At 39.9% G+C, this 16,717-nt stretch overlaps 1 protein-coding gene across 1 annotated transcript in view; it reads left to right on the top strand.

The window, feature by feature from the left end:
* The first annotated feature begins 2,857 nt into the window (after positions 1-2,857).
* Positions 2,858-16,717, top strand: part of LOC111870558 — a 53,089-nt gene continuing 39,229 nt past the window's right edge. Inside the window, exon 1 of the mRNA XM_023862940.2 lies at positions 2,858-2,937. The gene's annotated coding sequence lies outside the window, so the exon portion shown is untranslated. The remainder of the gene's footprint in view (positions 2,938-16,717) is intronic.

Here is a 16,717-nt window from a genome sequence, read left to right as displayed (position 1 = left end):
CCGTGTAGTCCGTTGAAAGTCAACCGACGTTTCGGAGGAATATATCTCCATATTCAGGGTCAAAGAGCCGAGCAAGATACCAGTGTGAAAGCAGGTTGACTTTCAACGGCTAGACGGTATTATAACCCTGAAACTAGTACTTTAAACAGGGATGCGCTAATCTAAATTGGTCAATTCTCGTGCTGTTTCACGAATATTTTCAGCTAAAAATTCCCAAAATTGGCGGAAAGGCAATCATGAATGGTGAATAAGTAGATTTGTTAATTTTTTAGTTTCTTGGGCTGGGGTGAGACTGAGCCCACTTGATACGTCGGCCACTAACTGGCCTATTGTACCAGCCCCGGACGATAGATGATGAGTGTGGAGCAGTCGGTGGAATGAGAATTGACAGGGGAAACCGAAGTACTCGGAGAAAACCTGCCCCAGCACCAATTTGTCCACCACAAATCCCACATGAACTGACCTGGGCTCGAACTCGAGTCGCCGCGGTGGGAAGCCGGCGACTAATCGCCTGAGTTATGACACGACCTGCATGATGAATAAGTAAGAATTTGGAAGGATATTGTGATCTATTTGAAAGTACAAAATGCATATTCCTATATAATCTCTATAAAGGCTGCCGTTATAGCGTCTGAGATTCGATCGGGCCATCTTCAGAATACAAATCCAGACATTTAATGTGCATCAAATTGCCCGATTCTTGATGTTTTGTGTTTCAGTGCTGGCGTGTTAGCAATTTGCTTGCAAGCTGTTCATTTTCTCTGTAAGTGAAATGCATGGCGCTTCGTTGCCTAACTCTGTCTCGGCCTTTACGTGAAAAGAATGGGTTCCGAAACTGTGGGTTTCTTAGTAAGGTAAGGTAACGTAAGGTAAGGTTGTTCTTTTGGCCGGTCACGGTAGCCGAGCGGTCTAAGGCATGCACTGTCTTCGCTCTCTCGCGAAGCCGAGATCGTGGGTTCCAATCCCACTCAGGGCATGGATGTTTGTGTGCGTTTTTCTACGTTTGTCTACAGGTAGAGGCCTTGCGACGAGCTGATCACCCTCCCAAGGAGTCCTACCGAATATGTAAGATCTAGAGAAACCGAAGTGAACGGAGAAGTTCATGGAGGTAGGCCTAGACCCACTGGGGCTGTAGTGCCAAGGGAAAAAAATGGTTGTAATGAAGTTCATGGAGGTAGGCCTAGACCCACTGGGGCTGTAGTGCCAAGGGGGGGAGGAGGTTGTTCTTTTGCTTAACTAATTAAGCACTACGCCATGAAGGCGTATGGGGAAGTGGATATATCCAGATTTCCTTAACCTCTGCACTAGCTAGAGGTGGGTGGTCAGCTTCACGCCCCGGCCGCTTTACCGGCGGAGAAATAGCTCCCGGTACACATTGGATAGGAGGTTAGGTAGACCCCAGAGCCGGTCTGAACGACGTAGAGAAGAAAAAAATTCTTGCCCCCGTCGGGACTCTAACTCCGACCCCTCGGTCGTCCAGCCCGTAGGCAGTCGCTATACCGACTGAGCTATCCCGGCTCCGTGGTTCTGTTAGTAAACATCCGTAATACATGAAATATTAAATTAAAATATCACCTGTAATTTATTGATAAGTGTGGACTTTCAAACTAAACACAAGCAAGTACACCTCTTATTATTTCAAGTGTGCGGTTTTCTTGAAAATTAATAACTATTATACTGCTCAAGAGATATTCTGCATTTCATGCTGCCTTGGTATTCATTATCGTGTTTCCAACAGCAAGCTGTTTGATCTTATTCTAAACCAGTTTTAAGTCAGTGAACATTGACTCACCATACTTCTCTGAAGATCCATTCTAATATTATCATCCCACGTACACGTAAATCTCCCAAGTGCTTCCTTCCTTCCATCCTTCCACGATTTCGAATTTGAATATTGTAAATTATATACGAGTATTGTGCCGGTCACGGTAGCCGAGCGGTCTAAGGCATGTACTGTCTTCGCTCGCTTGAAAACCGGGATCGTGGGTTCGAATCCCACTCAGGGCATGGATGTTTAGTTTGTGTGTGTGCGTTTTTCTGTGTTTGTGTACAGGTAGAGGCCTTGCGACGAGCTGATCACCCGCCCAAGGAGTCCTACCGAATGTCTAAGATCTAGAAAAACCGAAGTGAACGAAGAAGTTCATGGTGGTAGGCCTAGGCCCACTGGGGCTGTAGTGCCAAGGGGGAAAAAAATGATATATTTCTCATTTCTGTCATTCATGCTACACGTACGAGCATAATCGCAATAATATCTGAAGGAGTACAAATTATAACATTTCTCATTATATAATGAATTCGCCCTTCTGAAACTTATTTCTTTCGTCTTAATACTTTTCTCAGCACTCTGTTCTGAAAACTGCAGTTTTACTTTCAACGATTTGTAATATCTGATGAAAAGTACAGAGTATAAAATTCCTCAGTATACAATTTGTACATCCTTCTGTTACTTCCTCCCTAATATTTTCCTCAGTACTGAAGTCTGAAATGAAAAGCCATCAACTACTAAGATATTACTACGATATTGTAATATCTTCAAGAAGGGTAAAAATTATATCCTCATTATTCAATCAGTTCAGCCTTCTTTCACTTTTCTTTACGTAGAAATATTCTTCCAGCCTTGTGTTCTGAAAACTCGCATTAGCCACTACGATATTAAGGTATTGTTATCTAATTACGCGATTTCTGTGCAGCACTGCACAACCCACGCCAAGAGGTAAATGAATATTTCTCGAATTGTATGGGACGGAGCTGTGGTTGGTCCTCCTGATGACGTGTCAGTGACATCATACGGTGCGCCGTTAGACTAACACGTGGGCCGACGCCGCGCCTCGCGATGTATTGTTTAAATAGACAGGAACCAGCATCGTTCCCACTACAGACGTACGGCAGGCATCGTTGCAGTCCACTCCTAGTCCTCACGAAGTCTCACAGACTAAGGTAAGTTGCTATAGAAACCAGCCAACAATTCTTATATGTAGAGTTTATATATTTGTTTCAATTGTACCCAGACAATTGCCGGTGTTATTGTCCATTGTTGGTGACATTGCTAATACATTTACGGGAACATTTCGGTTGCACTAATCATAAAAATTAGTATTTTGGCGTTCGTTAAAATTTCTGTGTACTTTGCCCGAACAGTTGTTTCGTCTACATTTCATTATTTATCAGTTTGTTAATATTTTAATTGAAATATTTCGGTACGTCAAAATTACAAGAATCAGAAAGAAGCCTTCCAAATCTTAAGCATTTTATTCATTATTTGTTTGTCAAAACAGATGCCTGCTCCCTGATTCAGGTTTACGAAGTTTCTTTAATAATATCACGGTGATAGGCACAAGTCGATCACATGGATCAATAAAAGAGTAGGAAATAATGCTATTCTTGGGCCCAATTAAGTTCCATAACATGAAAACTCATTGGGAAATGAAACCTCGGCTCTGCATGGAAGTGTCCTCAAATATTAAGTAAAATATACAAAATTTATAGAAAGTTCTGAAGTTTTCATATATTTTAAGAAAATTATTAACTATAGTGGAGTTAAAAGTTATTATACAGGAGAGGGAAACACATTTGTCATTCTGGTACAACCTCAGAAGTTATTTCCTACACTATTATACAACCAAATATGTATATTCGAATTGCTTGCTTCTTGGTAGATTCTTGTAATAAATGAACGTGAGATTTCCATGGCAGTGAACATTTAAATTGTACTTTTCTGAGCTGTATGGATAGGGCTGTATGGCAGGTGGTTGCCTACATTTATACTCTAAAGAGAGTAGCATTATATTACTCCGAAGCCTTGATAACCACTTGCAAGGCTGCGTGGTTTCATAGCTCAGAAAACGGTCTAAATCATATATTATTTAATGACGTTGTTTCGACTCCATGAATTATAGTGTATCGAATGAGAGTATAAAAAGATAATGAAGAGTTAACGTCCAGAACTGCGGGATTTTTGGACATTGTCCATCGTCTGGTATTCTAGAAAATAGAAAACACAACATTTCGGAAACTACATCTGTTTCCGTCTTCAGGTGAGGGGGAGGACTCAGTTGAGTCCTTTAGAAAGAGCCAAGCTGAATCACTGGACCTTCCTTAGAAAGAGTTAATCTCAATTAATGTGTAATGATATGGTGTGATGATTAGATATTATTTAGCCATTCGTCTAAGAGCCCTGAGAAAAATCATTAAAAGCCTGAGTCAGGATAACAGGTAACCTTACCAATATCGAACCAAGAATCATCCGAATAGAAATATAGAAAACTGCTACTGCACTAACTTGCTCGGTGATTGTTATTAGATGCAAAACCTGATATCAATAGAACCGTACGAATTTAATTTTTAAGTAAGCGCTAGCATCTGTCTGTCTGTCTGTGCACTGAAAAAACGATTGTGAATATTTCTAAGGGATACATACCGCAGTTCTTCACTCAACTATCTTTACGATTCGCGAAATTTTGCTAGTATGAAGTAGAATGTTCTAAATCTGTCCAAGATCTAAATATCTCTCGGTAAAACATATGGGTAACCAGCTGAATAACTGTCAGCTTTTCAGGAAAGGACACACAATGAAACAGGACAGCTTTCCTTCCAGTAACTGGAGAGAAAAGCCTTAAATATTTCGGAAACAAAACGTAATAAATTCGTCGTTATTGTTATCATGGAGTGGAAAATTTCGTAGTGGTCTTTGTCCAGTATTTTACTGACAGTTTTCTTTATTCTCAGTTGTAATATGAGATACTCACGTCACAATACCCGATGGTTGTAGTTATCCAATATTATCTTCCCTCTTTTATTCTCTATCAGCTAACCAAGCCACAGCGCACATGTATAATTACGTAGTGTAATATACTGAAATCTTAAGAGTCTTGAGCTTGATGACAGTAATATATAGTAATAGAACTGCAAGGAAATTTGTAAGTGAATATGCGAAAAAAAGTCTCTCATTTTTAAAAAACTTAGAATTAAACATCTCAAATCTTGCCCTGGGGTTGACTCAGCCTCTAACAGAAATGAGTACCAGAAACTAATTAAATAATTTTCCTGGGGAGTAAAGCGCGGCCGGCGCGTAAGACTGACAACCTTACCGCCATCTTTGAGCCGATTGTCTAGATAATGTGGGACCCTCAACGTCTCACAACCCTATGGGCCTTCACGGCCTGCTACAGGGATAGCTTTACTTATTTCTTTTTACTTTATCTCAAATCTATAACAAACAAGGCCCTTTTTGTTCTTCTAAGCTGTATGAATCGCGAAATATTATACCTCAATCCAGTAGGACGAACAGATCTCGAACTATAAGCAAGAAAACCGTTTTGGTGGTTTCTAAATTTTTAGTGCACTTAAACTAAATGTATTGGGGTCTTCAGTTCCCTAAAACCTTTTCGTGGAGGTTCTCTACCGTCTTAATAAATTTCTTCCAAATATGTGCGACAGTGTAAAAATGATAAAGAACAGCAAAAAAGAAGGGAAAAAATATACAATTCTTCGCATGCACGCACGCACGCACGCGCGCACACACACACACACACACATATATATATATATATACATACACAGGAGGTCTATTGGGAACGTAATTTCCGGGGAGCAGATAACAAAACAAGCAATGAGAAAACAGATTTTATTATATACAAAAAATACGTACATACTTAAGCTACTATGTTTTAACACTTTCTATCAACTCCTCATTATTGTTGAAGCGCTGTGATCGCAACCAATTCTTCGGGTAGTTAAACAGGTGGTTGACACTCGTAGCGAGATCAGGGATGTAAGGAGGGTGGTCAAACAACTCCCAGTTGAAATCCTCTACCAGTGCTCGAGTGCGAGGAGCTGTATGCGGACAGGCATTGCCCTGGAGGAACACTGCGAGCACACGGGATGTCAGCATTCCACGCCTTCTGTTCTGAATGGCCCTACGCAGTTTTTCTTTGTGTGTTTCGCGATACGCTTCTGGCGTTATTGTAGTCCCTTGCTGCATGGATTCCATCATCAGCCATCAGCACTCATTTTGTGTCCTGTCCTGTCTCAGTTGCCATCAGCTTTCTGGCAGGCAGACATCGTTAATTTAAAATTTTTCGGGTTGTTTGGTGAATGTGTGTTCATCCGGTGCTTTGAATGTTCTTTGGTTTCAACATTCACAAACGAAACTCACATTTTATCGTCTATTACTCGCACGATGTGATTGAGAAATTCTTCGCCATCTTTGTGGTATAGCTCTAAAAAGTCAAAGCCGAAGCCATTCTCTACTTTTTGTGCTCACCCATGAGAATTTCCGGAACCCATCTTGCGCAAAACTTGTGATCGCCTAGCCTAACTCTGATAATCTCGTAGAGAACACTGAGTGAAATTTGTGGAAATTCACACGAAAATTCTGAAATTGTGAAGCGCCGTCTTTCATTAGATTTTGGCCAGTATTTTGAACACTCACTACAGATGGCCGACCGACAACTTCGCTCTTCATCGTGAACATTTGTTCTCCCATATTTGAATATTCTACACCATTGTCTTACTCATTATATTCTGGTCGTAAACTGCCGCGCATAATTCATGATGGATTTCCGCAGCAGTCATGTCTTTAGCGTGAAGAAATCGGATAAAGGCGCGAATTTTGCAGGTGGCGGGATTATTAATCGCAGGACACAACATGACTCACTCTTTAGAGACAAGAACAAACACTATGTGACCAGTTATAGGAGTTATACCAGTTATACCATCGTATGATGGTTTACAAGGCAATGAGTCACATGACGCTACCTCTCACGAGCAAGCTCTTCCCTGCTCCTACATTAGTTGTCTGAAATAAACGGAGGTTACTTTCCGTATAGCCTGTATCATGACAACTAATGTCGCCATTCTCCGGCCAACCGTAACTAAATTTATGCTATCAACATTTAAACTTTTCAACTTCTTTGCGCGACTGCAAGATGGATTCTCCGGGTCCTCTGTAATTGAAAATCTTCTATGTTCTATGCATGAAGCATCAGGTACACGTAAAATCAATAAAACGTAGAAAAACTGCAGAAAAATATCCACAAATCGAACATGATACTAACTCGCTCTCAGTTTGTGTGAATTCTCTAAGACCGTGAGCTGCAGGCGTTTCGAAATTACTTGCCTGTCTGCAAGAACACCTTAAATAATAACCATCGGATCCAGAATTTTTTAGAGAAACCATATTAAAAGTTATTAATTGCATTAAGTCTCTCTTTAAAGACTTTAAAGCATTTTATGAAGTACTTTTGAACGGCTCCAGTACTGAGTTCCGGGTCCTGCCATTACGCAGTGATTGACGCTGTCCTATATGAGAGAGTTGCAGCGTTAGACAAAGAGTGTGCATTGCTTTGAAAACGGCAGCTGACTCTCTGCATCTTCTCTTTGCTATAGTCTGAGTGGCAAACAGAATAAAGCATTTGCACGGTTCTTCATAATTTTCTGATAGCTTCATCGCTGCAGAGGCCGTCTAATGGAAAGCCAGGACACCCCTAGGTAACCAGTTACGTACTTCCTGATCCTGTTCAGCATGTAGCAATGGGATGCCACATGGAACTCTGCAGAACTACCGTAGTACTTAATTGTTAAAATTAAACTGTAAATGAAGATTCTAATATTCAGTTCAAAATCTTAACTTGATGCTCTAATAATACAAATGTCATGGATACAAAACTGCAATTATACTTAATATTTTATACGGGTGTGAAACTTGGCCTCTCGTAGTAAGTCGAGAATAAGAGAGAACCTGAGAATAGGATAAGGTGGAGAAAATGAGCAGATGTTCAAATAAAGGACATGAAATGCACGAGAGAGAAGAGAAATGCATATGAAAACGTAGCTGGAAAATACGAACAGATTTCTCTCTTGTAGGACTTGAAGATCTCACAGCGGTGGTTATGTGGTATAACGCCGTGTAACCCGTTGAAAGACAACCGACGTTTCTGAAGAACATATCGCCTCCATCTTCAGGGTCGAATAAGCCGAGCAAGATACCAGCGTGGAAGCAGGTGGCAAGTCGGTTGACTCTCAACGGACTACACAGCGTTATATGCCGGGCGATAGTAATCTTCGATTTTTCTCTACTCCGTAAGGTTCAGGTCGGCTTCAGGGCCTACCCAGCATTCTATAAAATGTGCACCGGGGGGGGGAGGTTAAGAATTGTGGAGACATACCTCCACTCCCGCAACGTCTCCATTGCGAGGTGCTCAGTTATATAAACCCAGGACTAGCGTTGCATATTTTGCCTTAGAATATGAATTGTGGATGTGAATGGGTAATTCTGAACAAAGACACTTCTTAAATCACAGAACACTTAACACACAGAACGAAGGTCGTTACATTGGGCTGAACACGAAGCAAGGAATTAGGGAATTTCAGACGTAGAACTTGATGATAGATTCAGTACGTAACCTTTCTTTCGATTAATAGTTTCAATGAAAATAATGAATTTGTATTTGAGACTTACGCAAGAAAAAATTTCACGATCCATATGGACCAAAAATAAATTCTACAGAAAATATTCAGTGTGGGGGCACAGCATTGAACATTATTTGTAACTGAAAACATGCAAGGCGACAGACTGACACACAATTTTCTCTACGTGTGTTGAATTTCCTCATGTGTGCCAAAAGAGCGCATAAAATGTAAAACGTCCAAAGCCATGCAATATTTATTCAACGTTTTTAAGAAGCTTATATAGTCATTCAACTAGTTCGGAAATTACTCCCCCTTTCTTGGAAAGCGAATCTTCTCTACCATACATATTTACAACAGTCCGAGTTCAGCCTGAATCTCTTTATCTAAGAAGGTAAAGTTGTTCCTGCGTTCAACGAAATAATCACTAGGCCATCAAGGCGTATGGGGGAGTGGATGTATAGATCCATATTTTCTTGACCTCGCAAATAATTGGAGGTGAGTGGTCAGCTTCACTCCCCGGCCGTTTACCCCAGGGGAAGAGCCCCGGTACCCACTGGATAGAAGTTGGGTGGACATAAACCAGGTGTGGACGATTTGGAGAACAGAAGTCTTTCGAATCCTAACGGAACTCGAACTCCGACCCCTCAGTCATCCAGCAGGTAGCTAGTCGTTATACGGACTACGCGACATCGGCTCCTCTACTTATCTAAGATCCTTTTAATATTATCCCCTTATCCATGCCTTCATCTTAGAAACTGATTCACCTTTTCCGGATTTCCAACTATATTTTTGTATGTATTTCTCACTTTCCCAGTTTGCGCTACACATCACGCCCATCTCTTTTCTCGATTCGATCATTGTAACAACATTTGGTTAAAATTACAAATCATAAAACTCTTCGTTATGTAATTTTCTCCATAGTCCTCTTACATCTTGTGTTTTAGGTCCACGAATTCTCCTCCTGACTTTGTTCTCAGATATACTCTTTGCTCTTCCCTTATAATGACAGAACAATTTCAACACCCATGTAAAGCAACAGGTAGAATTTATTCTGCAGTTGCGTACAAGTACGTATATAAGTTACTGATAGCAGGCGAGAAGATGAAAGATCGTGAAATGAATGCTATGAAGCATTCCACGAATTTTGATCTAGCCAATTAAGTATTTGCCGGTCACGGTAGCCGAGCGGTCTAAGGCATGTACTGTCTTCGCTCGCTTGGAAACCGGGATTGTGGGTTCGAATCCCACTCAGGGCATGGATGTTTGTGTGCGTGTTTCTGTGTTTGTGTACAGCTAGAGGCCTTGCGACGAGCTGATCACCCGCCCAAGGAGTCCTACCGAATGTGTAAGAGCTAGAAAAACCGAAGTGAACGGAGAGTTTCATGGAGGTAGGCCTAGGCCCACTGGGGCTGTAGTGCCAAGGAAAAAAATCAATATTTATGCCGATCACAGTAGCCACGCGGTCTAAGGCATGAACTATCTTCGCCCTATAAACACTGGGATCTGGGGTTCGAATCCCGCTTGAGGCATGGCTGTCTGTATATGTTTATTCTGTGTTTCTGCTGTCCTGCGTGCAGGTAGCGACCTTGCGACGGGTTGATCCCCTGTCCAAGGGGTCCTACCGACTGTGTAAGAGATCAAGAAACTGGAAATAGCGGCCAAGGGCCGATGAAGGACTGTAGGGCCATAGATAGATACTCCAATATTTATCCTGCGTCAATTAAACTTCTAATCTTGCAAAAAGCTTTCGAAAGCCGGAAATTAAAAAATCGTCACACGGACTCAACAATCAACACGTGACTGTTCCTCAAATATTGACCGACTGCTTATTGCAACGCTTTGACGGATACTGATGCCTGAATTCAAATGTAGAGGCCGGTCTACTGAAGACTGAATGCACTTGAGTTATGAGAAATTTAAGCAGATTTTAAAAACCTCCCTTTATACAGCCCATTTATTCCTTTAAAGTCTAGTTATTTAACCGACACGAAAATATGTACAATTAATTTCCCTTAAAAGTTGAAACTATTTGGGAGCCTGGATAGCGCAGTCGTTATAGCGACTGGCTACGGACTGGACGAATGAGAGGTCGGAGTTTGAGTTCGGTAGGGTCAAGAATTTTCTTCAGATCGTTCGGACCGGATCTGGGGTCCACCAAATCTCCTATCCAATGGGTACCGGGGGCTCTTTCTCCGGGGGTAAAGCGGCCGGGGCGTGAAGCTACCACTCACCTCCAACTAGTGCCGAGGTCAAGAAAATGTCGATCTATACATCCATACACCTTCATGGCGTAGTGCATAAGTAGTTAAGCACAAGGACAACTTTACCTTTAGTTGAAGATCCCTTTCGAAATCAGTTTCTAAACTAATTTTGCAAGGCAGATAGAGCTACAGGAGAGGAAAGATGTAAGTCCGATGGAGTATACGTATTTTACAAAATTGTTTTATATTCTTTCGCGTACCTCTCCTGACATTTTCATGCACAGCAGCTACAGCAAAACTAATAGCATGACTGACACAGTGTGTAAGTAATGAAACATGTGTCGTTGCATTTTACTAATTACAAATGTGAAAGTTATAGGTCTTAAGAGTAACTACGTTTTATGTCGTATACTGAATGTCTGGAAAACGAATCGCTTTTTCGGCAATTTTATCAAGTTAAATTTGGCATTATTGGAAAAGCATCTTACAACCTAACATTAGATCTAAGCCCCAAAATTAAGTTTGTCTAGCAACTGTCACTATTATTATAGAGAGAACTATAGAATTCTGTGTAAATTTAATGGCTTTACTAATCACAATCAACTCTACAGTGACGAGTCCTCCCCTAAAATCTGACAGTTGCTATGCCACTCAATACATTACCAGTAATTCATGGAGCCTGAGAAATCATTAGCGTGTTTGCAAGAGCCAGTTACTAGTCCCTATCATGAATTACATTAACCAGGTCCTCACCAAACCCTAACATTTTTTTCAGGCCTGTTTTAATATTATTCTTCCACCTCGAACCATCACATAAACATTAAATTCCTGGAAAACATAAATTACAAGGGATTCTGGGCAGAATTAATCTCCATGATGCTTTTCACCAAATACCAAGTATCTCATATGACATGGACTCGCTAACAACTACGCGTCCAAGAATTCTTCTGTGTTTACCGAGATGTTGTCTAGCAACGAAGGGTGGGTGGGGGGACACAGACAAATAAAAATATGATCTCATAAGCCTTCTTTTATTTATTCAAGGTAAGAAGGTAAAGTTATCCCTGTAACTAGCCGTGAGACGTCGAGGTTCCCATATTTTCTCCAGAAAATCGGCTCACAGATGGCCGTAAGGTTGTCAGACTCACGCGCCGGCCGCCCTTCACCCCCCTCAAAAAGATTCCTGGTACTCTTTTCTATTAGAGGCCGAGTAGACCCCAGGACCATAGTGTGGCTGGAAAAATTAGGTCAACTGAAAAATCCATTTACCTCATCGGCATCAATCCCGCGATCTTTCGGCTTGAAGCATAGTGCCTCAACCAACTAATTTTATTTTTCAGTGTAAGGAAAATATTCTAAATATTATTTGAATATGTAGGGAACTACATGTTTTGTACATACAACAGATTTACTCACCCCTGAGTTCCAAAATCGAGAATGAAGCTTGCCTACCTGTTGATTCCGCCTGGTGGTGTGATCGCCCCTCCCACCACACGTCACTACGGCCTTTGAATTTAATTAAACGGCATTTGGTTGCGGGAACACAGAAACCTGAACTACAGCCTCACATCTGTTAACTGCCCAAAGTTGAATCCTTTGATACTGACTCCTCCTTTTAAATTTATTTATCGACCTTCGTACACTACACGGCTCATATAGAGGAGGAGTGTGAAAGGTGAACTAGGAAAGATTTGGACAGTATTTTACGTGCTGTTACGTGGCCCGTGGTTGCGAAACTCGGGTTCGCATTCTGAGAGAAGTACGCAGATTGAGAATGTTTGAGAACAAATTCCTAGAGACCATATCGAAATGTGTGTTTCGTGAGAACGTTTCGACGCTCTTAGTATCCAGGCTCCAGGGTGCTAAATGTAGAAACAGAGACAAATTACGAATTGAGAACAATTCGGAAGTAAGCGCTCGTGTCCTAATCGACATTCATCTGAAGAGACGGAGTAAAACTACGAAAAACAACCAGGATAGCCGGTTTTCCGGCCGAGATTCGAACCGAGTTAGTTCGCATAAAACCTACAGAATTACCACTACACCAAACTGTTTGGAATTTGGATTCGAGTAAGTTACATAATAAGGTAATTCATATTTTTTTAATTTATGGCTAATATTATTAATGTGGTTAATAAAATATGTGATGGGCGGAACGTAAGTTATTTATGGGAAACATAAGAAAATAATATGGCATTCTGGTGGAGGCAGACTGAAAGTAAGACAGCACGTGATGAACCTAGACGTAGATAATATATATCTCACGAAAATTGGGTATAAAGAGGTGGGATGTATTCTGTTGACTCAGAATAGGGCGAATTGGCACAATTTGTTAAAGCATTACTGAAGGTTTGGGATCGTTTTAAGAATTCAATGTATACAGTGAAGCTAGGAAGAACGGTAAATTAATAATTACGTACTTTATTTATACAATTCTGTGAATAATTTCGAACGGCACAAATTCCCAGAACGTTACATTGCTCGACGTAATCTCAGAAATTCTCCTTGTCGACATGTTCATAATTGTTTCATTTGATAGATTTCCGTTAAAAAAATTCTAGCTAAGTTACATGTATGACATATCTCCGTACAAAATTAATTCAATTACAGAAAGAGGATCGGCTAGCTTGAACACGTTCCTCTTCTTTTTCGACGATGGAATAATATAAAATAGGCTCTGACAGCCTATATACACATTTTGCTGCTCTTCTAGCAACTCATCATACGTCATTCATCGACTTTTATACAGCGTTCTGATGCCAAAATTTATTATCACTAAGCACAAGGACTAGGTCCATTTGAGGGTCGATCCATCTCCATCAACTTTTCACTCGTCGTCCAATTTTCGGTGTTCCCAAATATTGCGATGCTCTTCATTGTGTAATTACCTTTTATCTTTAGTAGGTCTCAATATCTTCACCAGCAGTTTTTTCTTCAGACACCCTCGATCTCTATTCTTCGTTCTGAATGATACAGCAAGTTTCAGTCTCATGTAATTTCCCTCTATTCGTTCTTTGGATTGAACATTAAGTCCACCAGAAATGCAATGAACAGTACAAATGTCTTAGTGCTTTGGCGTGGAAAAATCACTCCTTAGAGAACTCTGACCTTTACGTTACGATATGAAAAGAATAATTACACAGATCACTTACTTGGCAAGCCTAATAACTGAGAAGAAATTACAGCAGAACTCCTCCATATATTAAAGTTTCATATATAACCCAAGTTAATGCAAGTTGTAGCAATAGGAATATATGAAAGACCAGCTAAGTATGCGACATTTTTGTATGATAATATGTTCTGAACGTATCGTAATAAAAATTCATTATGCTAGAATAATTTTAGGTTATTTAATTTTTTTCTATTAATCGTTTTACTATGCATTTGAGAAATTGTATATGTAATGTTTGCTGATGTGTGATTTTAGATTAATCTCCTGCATGCATCATTAACGAAGTTCATGAAAAAACACAATAAAAGATCCCGAATCACTTATTTTCACCTCCGATGTACAGACCCAATTTCTCTAAGATTCATACTAATTTTATCCTCCGGTCTGTTCTCAGTCTTCTAATTCATAATTTAAAAAATGCTGTGTTCATTTTTGGTCTCCAGTCTACCTCAATCTCCTAATCCCAACAACATAACAATAGCTGAAGATGTGAAAACTGCCAACTAAGGTCGTTCCATGAATACATTTTGAAAATTAAATACTAAAAGATCATTTTCATGGGGCTGAAAGAAGCATCTACAGCAGTTGTTTTCCCAAAGTAGTGGCACTTGAGTGGACGACTGAGAAGGACGCGAGATCTCGGCAATTGTAATTAATTCAGTCACCAAAAAATTTGAGTTACAGAAATATTTCATCATTGCTAACACTAATTTCACTTTGATACTGCACTTTCATCATATTTCTTCATACAGAAACGTATAATTTTATACAATTACATCAATAAATCATAAAATATGGCATCAAAATCTATGGTTTTTAATAACTTCCATTAATGGTAAATATAATACTAAAATGCAGGCCAAAATATGTTTTTGTAGAGTGGCAAATTATAAGCTTTGTTCTTACTACAGTGGGCCCAGAATTTTTGACGAAATGGCCGGTGGGGCGCAAGATGTAGTTTGAGATTCACTGCTCTACAATTCCATGCCGTTTGGACATGTTTTAATGACGATTCTCAGGCGAAGTCCAGAAGACCGGAAGCGCAATAATCATTTTCCTTTTGCGAAAGAAAACAACACAGTCGATATGACAAGATCATTGATTTCTATACTTACTAAGAACGAAATACATTTGAAAATATCCCTGTATCAAACTTGCAGCCAGGTAGCTGACAGCGCGCTAACCCAAAGTGATGGTGTAATGGATAGTATTACTGTTTCTTTTTGGCATGAGTTGGTTTCAATTCTCGAATCTAAGGACGAGAACTTTGACTGAGAATTATCGTAATCATTTCTCAGTTCCCCTCAATCAATATTTGTGAGAGCGCCCCCAAAATAAGCCACTACTATTTCTGTCGCAGTTAAATACGCTTAAAATAATAATAATTTTTTTTTGCTTCAAGGTTATAGGCCTATTAGCCTTCTCCAACTTCACGAGAACAGAACATTCCAACGAGCTGTTATAGTCCGAAGTTTCCGTATCCTGTAGCTTTATCATGTAGTACGAGTAATATCTTTGGGAGTCTAACTGTTGTCATACTTAAAATATTCTCATGCCAGCTTACCTCTTGATTTTTTTTCTATTTTCGCAAATAAATTACATAGTTTAAACTTTGAACATATGTCAAAACTTTGTTTTTGATCTAGGAAAGCGTAACCAGCTACAGAATGCAGGAATCGCGTTACAGCTGACTCAGTTTTCCCTTTATCTGGTCGACCATCTGTCCAATTTTCGCTTGCACAACAAATCTAATTTATTCTATTTATATAATATGCCCAGTAAGCGTACGAAGCAATTGACAAAAAGTTAAATACGTATATTTTTCATCTATTATCCGGCAGTCTTTCCTTATTAATTGTTACGTCATCATCATGATTCTCAGTCCTGATCTTTTCATGTAATACCTTGAAGGGGATTACAAATCCAACCAGTTGGTTTATAATTAGATATTGGTGGTTCAAGGGGAGGGTTGCTGACTTCAAACCCTCTGGACAGGCCCTGTGTGTCCTCTCCCGCAGCTCAGACCCCGCACCAAATCGGGAGTCATATCTTGTTCAGCGAAACTGCTACGCTATGAGAAGGCGAGGATGATATTTGAACGGAAGAATACTAAATCACAGACAAAAGGAATAGATGATAACTTATACGACTAACATACGAAAAATCAATGCGTTTGGTTAAGAGGGCTGCATGACAAACTCATTCGAACCAAAGAAGAAATTAAGGTACTGCAACATGACTAATAATTTTATAAGCGTAGAATTTATAGAATAAATTGGAACAAATTTGAAATAACACGTTGACAGGTTGAGTTCTGACAAGGTCACAAATTAATTCGTATATAAACACAAACCAAAAAGGGGGAAAAATAAATTAGCTTTCACCTCTGAAACAATGGAAGTTGCAGTTGCGTATTGTCCGCAACAGGTCTTTGAAGAATGCTGATTAAAAGAAACAAACAAAATCGTTATCTTACTGATAGGATATAAACAGAAACCTGAGAGAGTAAATGAATGTTTCGTTGGCTAGCCGGCCGACTTACTGGTTGGTTAACTAGCTGGCTTGCTGTTTAATCTTAGGGGAGTCACTGTACCACTTCTTTTCTGAACATAATTTTCAAGATCGAAATTGTGACTATATACATTTTTTTTCGGAAAAACTCTAATTCTTGAGGAATATTTAGGTTATAATACAGTACTGTTTCTAAATAAGATATCTAGTCCTATGGCAAAATAATTTTCGATTGGCTTCATTACCAAGGAATTAAAATAAAAACCACTAAACGAACCAAAATAAAATCGAAGAGTTTCATCGTCAAGGATGTGATGTCCTGCTGGCTGGTAAATGTTAACCGACATTGAGGAGGAACGTCCTGCCTCCATCTTCAGGTAGAGCAACACGGCTTCACATTCGTTGGCCACGCGGTGAGAACGTC

Source organism: Cryptotermes secundus, unplaced genomic scaffold (genome assembly GCF_002891405.2).
Source record: "Cryptotermes secundus unplaced genomic scaffold, Csec_1.0 scaffold117, whole genome shotgun sequence".
Taxonomy (NCBI): domain Eukaryota; kingdom Metazoa; phylum Arthropoda; class Insecta; order Blattodea; family Kalotermitidae; genus Cryptotermes; species Cryptotermes secundus.
The sequence above is the reverse complement of the archived record's forward strand: the minus strand, read 5'-3'. Positions and strand labels throughout refer to the sequence as shown.